Source organism: Bos grunniens, chromosome 5 (genome assembly GCF_055505025.1).
Source record: "Bos grunniens cultivar Pamir isolate PY7600 chromosome 5, Bosgru_T2T1.0, whole genome shotgun sequence".
NCBI lineage: Eukaryota > Metazoa > Chordata > Mammalia > Artiodactyla > Bovidae > Bos > Bos grunniens.
This window is the reverse complement of record NC_141169.1, coordinates 59662104-59666997: the sequence shown is the minus strand read 5'-3', so window position 1 is coordinate 59666997 and position 4894 is coordinate 59662104. Positions and strand designations below refer to the sequence as shown.

General features: G+C 37.3%; 1 pseudogene; it reads left to right on the top strand.

Moving 5' to 3' along the window:
* Positions 1–3248: 3248 nt before the first annotated feature.
* LOC147372162 (olfactory receptor 6C1-like) lies at positions 3249–4193 on the top strand (annotated as a pseudogene).
* The last annotated feature ends 701 nt before the right edge of the window (positions 4194–4894 follow it).

Sequence of the window (4894 nt, the reverse complement as noted above, 5' to 3'; positions counted from 1 at the left end):
GAGAAGTGATCATGTACCCAAAGTGGAAGAATGAGGATAAGATTCACTTTCCTAGAATGCCTGTTGGGTACTTTACAGTCACACGGTTCTACTCTATTTTCATTGCTGTTGTTGCTATTGTTCTTATGTGGCTCTCTTGGTGCTAAATCTATGCACTACTACTTATCTTAGATGTAAGTTTTTACATAACACAAAATCTAAATTCCGAATGTTTTCAGCTCAGTGGTTAGGGAATGTTTTCTCTATTGAACAAAGCCTTATAGGGGTTTTATTAAATGATAAGCATTTTTCAAAATGCTTCACATGTATTTGCTCATTTAATGATCAAAATAGTGTGTATTTATAGATGGGCATGAAGGGTCTGAGTGGCTTTCAGACCTAGTAAGTGAATTGGATTAAAACCTACATATCCTCACTCTTCTGTAATATTATTTAAATTTTACCCCCCAAAAAAGAAAAATTAAAACTCAATATTTCCAAAACATATACAAGTAAACATATTATTAACATTTACTTTCTTGAAGGGCAATTGTCTTACTTATTAATCATCATCATAATAATAACATAAAAGTAATATTTCAAATATAAGGGGAAATAGGTTGTATGAGAATAAAGTCCATAATGATGACACATAGTAATATTTCAAATATAAAGGGAAATAGGTTGTATGAGAATAAAGTCCATAATGATGACACATAGTTATGCTGTAATATTATAAATTGTTGCGAGAGATTAAGATGATATCAACCTTAAGCTTACATGATTGACTATCTCATTTTCCCCTCTATCTCTAAAACCTGCAGTTGCCAGTGGCAGTGGCTTTAGCATTTCTGACTTCCAGTGAGATAGTAAGAGTTGAAAAACCTGAAAGACTTCTTTGGTGGTCCAGTGGTTAAGACTTTGCCTTCCAATGAAGAGGGTGCTGTTTGGATTCCTGATGAGGAATCTCGGATCCCACATGCATCATGGCCAAAAAAAACCTCAACAGAAAAAAAAAAATTCTAACAAATTCAAAGATTTTAAAATCTTTTAAAACAAATATTTTAAAAATGGTTCACATATAAAAGTCTTAAAAAAACAAAAAAACTCGGTGTTAACAAAACTTGATTTGCTGTTCTGTTGTTGTTTAGTCACTAAGTTGTGTTAAACCCCTTTGCAACCCTGTGGACTGAGCATTCCAGGCTCCTCTGTTCATTCCCAGGCAAGAATCCTGGAGTGGATTGCCATTTTCTTCTCCAGGGATCTTTCCAACCCAGGGATCAAACTGCAGGTTTGATCATCGCAGGCAGATACTTTACCTCTGAGCCACCAGAGAAGCCAAGGACAAAACAGTCATTTGTTATTTAAAAATTGCAACATCTTTTCCATTTTATTTCATTTTAATTTTTTATTTAATATTATTTTCACTTTACAATATTGTATTGGTTTTGCCATACATCAACATGCATCCGCCATGGGTGTACATGTGTTCCCCATCCTGGACCCCCCTCCCACCTCCCTCCCCATACCATCCCTCTGCGTCATTCCAGTGCACCAGCCCCAAGCTTCCTGTATCCTACATCAAACCTGGACTGGCGATTCATTTCTTATATAATATTATACATGTTTTAATGCCATTCTCCCAAATCATCCCCCCTCCTTCTCCCACAGAGTTCAAAAGACTGTTCTATACATCTGTATTTCTTTTGCTGTCTCGCATATCGGGTTGTCATTACCATCTTTCTAAATTCCATATATATGCGTTGCTGCTGCTACTGCTGCTAAGTTGCTTCAGTCATGTCTGACTCAGTGCAACCCCACAGACAGCAGCCCACTAGGCTCCTCTGTCCCTGGAATTCTCCAGGCAAGGATACTGAAGTGTGTTGCCATTTCCTTCTCCAGTGCATGAAAGTGAAAAGTGAAAGTGAAGTCGCTCAGTTGTGTCTGATTCTTAGTGACCCTATGGACTGGAGCCTACCAGGCTCCTCCGTCCATGGGATTTTCCAGGCAAGAGTACTGGAGTGGGGTGCCATTGCCTTCTTCGTATATATGCGTTAGTATACTGTATTGGTGTTTTTCTTTCTGGCTTACTTCACTCTGTATAATAGGCTCCAGTTTCATCCACCTCATTAGAACTGATTCAAATGTATTCTTTTTAATGGCTAAGTAATACTCCGTTGAGTATATGTACCACAGCTTTCTTATCCATTCATCTGCCAATGGACATCTAAATTGCTTCCATGTCCTGGCTATTATAAACAGTGTTGTGATGAACATTGGGGTACATGTGTCTCTTTCCCTTCTGGTTTCCTCAGTGTGTATGCCCAGCAGTGGGATTGCTGGGTCATAAGGCAGTTCTATTTACAGTTTTTTAAGGAATCTCCACACTGTTTTCCATAGTGGCTGTACTAGTTTGCATTCCCACCAACGGTGTAAGAGGGTTCCCTTTTCTCCACACCCTCTCCAGCATTTATTGCTTGTAGACTTTTGGATCACAGCCATTCTGACTGGTGTGAAATGGTACCTCACTGTGGTTTTGATTTGCATTTCTCTGATAATGAGTGATGTTGAGCATCTTTTCATGTATTTGTTAGCCATCTGTATATCTTCTTTGGAGAAATGTCTATTTAGTTCTTTGGCCCATTTTTTGATTGGGTCATTTATTTTTCTGGAATTGAGCTGTTGAAATTGCTTGTATATTTTTGAGATTAGTTGTTTGTCAGTTGCTTCATTGGCTGTTATTTTCTCCCATTCTGAAGGCTGTCTTTTCACCTTGCTTATAGTTTCCTTTGTTGTGCAGAAGATTTTAATTTTAATTAGATCCTATTTATCTTTTCCATTTTAAAGATTCTTAATATAATTAAGCTTTTAAGTTACACAGGAGGAAAACTGTGTAGGCATTGGAATATTAGCACAAAGATAATTCTCATGAAACCTGATGGGTATGTTTCTGAAAGTCCATAGGTAGTATTTGGTGTCAGAAAAGTGTAGGAACAAATTCTTATAACAAATGCCCTATAAGCTTTGTGATATTTACAGTTTTAAACTTCCTTTAATCAAAGAGTGTTTTACTTATTAAACAGAGGAAACTTAAGGATCAATGTCATTATCAATTTGCTTTAAATTTCCCCTGAAGGTGAAATGACATACTAATTTCATCAAATCCGATGTCTACACTAAGATATTTGGTAATCCTCTCTTCTAGTGTTTTCCTTGTGCTTTCTCTTATAGGTCTCCTGGAAGGAGAAAAACAAACAAGCAGCTGAAGAATGAGAAACCATACAGAAACAATAGAGTTTATCCTCCTAGGACTGTCAGATAACCCACAACTTCAGGTTGTGAGCATTGTCTTTCTGGTCATCACCTACATGTTCAGCATCACTGGGAACCTGACCATTATCACCCTGACCCTGCTGGATACCCACCTCCAAACCCCCATGTATTTCTTCCTCAGAAATTTCTCCATCTTAGAAGTGTCATTATACCCAAGTCTCATTATACCCAAGTTCCTGGCCATCATTGTTACAGGAGATAAAACCATTTCTTTTAATGATTGCATTGCTCAGTTATTTTTTCTCATTCTCTTGGGAGTCACTGAGTTTTACCTTCTGTCTGCCATGTCCTACGACCGTTACATTGCCATCTGCAAACCCCTGCATTACATGACCATCATGAATCACAGAGTCTGCACACTGCTTGTCTTCTCTTCCTGGCTAGTTTCATTCTTAATCATATCCCCTGCACTCATGTTGCTCTTAAACCTTGATTACTGTAGGTCTAATATTATTGACCATTTTACCTGTGATTATTTTCCTTTGCTTCAACTGTCTTGTTCAGAGACAAACTTTCTCGAAAAGATGGGGTTTTCCTGTGCCATATTTACTCTAATGTTCACTTTGGCATTGATAATTCTGTCCTATACATACATCATCAGAACAATTTTAAGAATTTCTTCTACTAGTCAGAGGACAAAGGCCTTTTTCCACATGTTCTTCCCACATGATTGTCATCTCCATCTCTATGGCAGCTGCTTTTTTATGTACATTAAACCCTCAGCACAGGACAGGGTGTCTTTGAGCAAGGGAGTGGCTCTGCTAAACACCTCAGTAGCCCCCATGCTGAACCCCTTCATTTACAGCCTACGGAATCAGCAAGTCAAACAAGCCTTCAAGGACATGGCAAGAAAGACTATTTTTCAGAAGCAAATGAAATGATGTGCTATAATAAATTAGAGACATTTTGCAGAGCAACATTAAAAAATATATAATCAATAATTTTAATAACTTATTCAAAACACAATGGCTTTCCTGTCAACCGTGTTTATTCTTTTTATTCCTAGAAGTTTAAAATCATATTTGTTTATATATTTTTCATTCAATTTAAACAACTTTTCTTATATCTTTCTGACTCCCATTCTTATGAACATTTTGTTAGTTGCAACTTCTTAAATTAAAAATTGTTTAATATAAATTACTGTTTTGAGTTTGGATGTAATATTTAGTTTATTAAACACAGGAAATAAATCTTATGAATTTCATTTACAGTATATTTGACAGAAACTCTTTTTACCATTTTATAGTTTTTAAAGAATTTATCTGTTTATTATTTATTTTTTGACTGCACTGAATCTTCATTGCTACTCGTGGGCTTTCTCTTGTTGAGGCAAGATGGAGCTACTCTTTGTTGCAGTGCAGGGTTTCTTATTGCAGTGGCTTCATTGTTGTGGAGCAAGGGCTCTGGGCATGCAGACTTCCATAACTGTGGTGCATGGCATCAGTAGTTGTAGCTGGTAGGCTCTAGAGTAATGGCTCATTAGTTGTGGCAGAGGGACGTAGCTGCTCCATGGTATGTGGGATCTTCCTGTCCCAGGGATTGTACTTGTGTCTCCTGATTGGTGGATGGATTCTTAGCCACT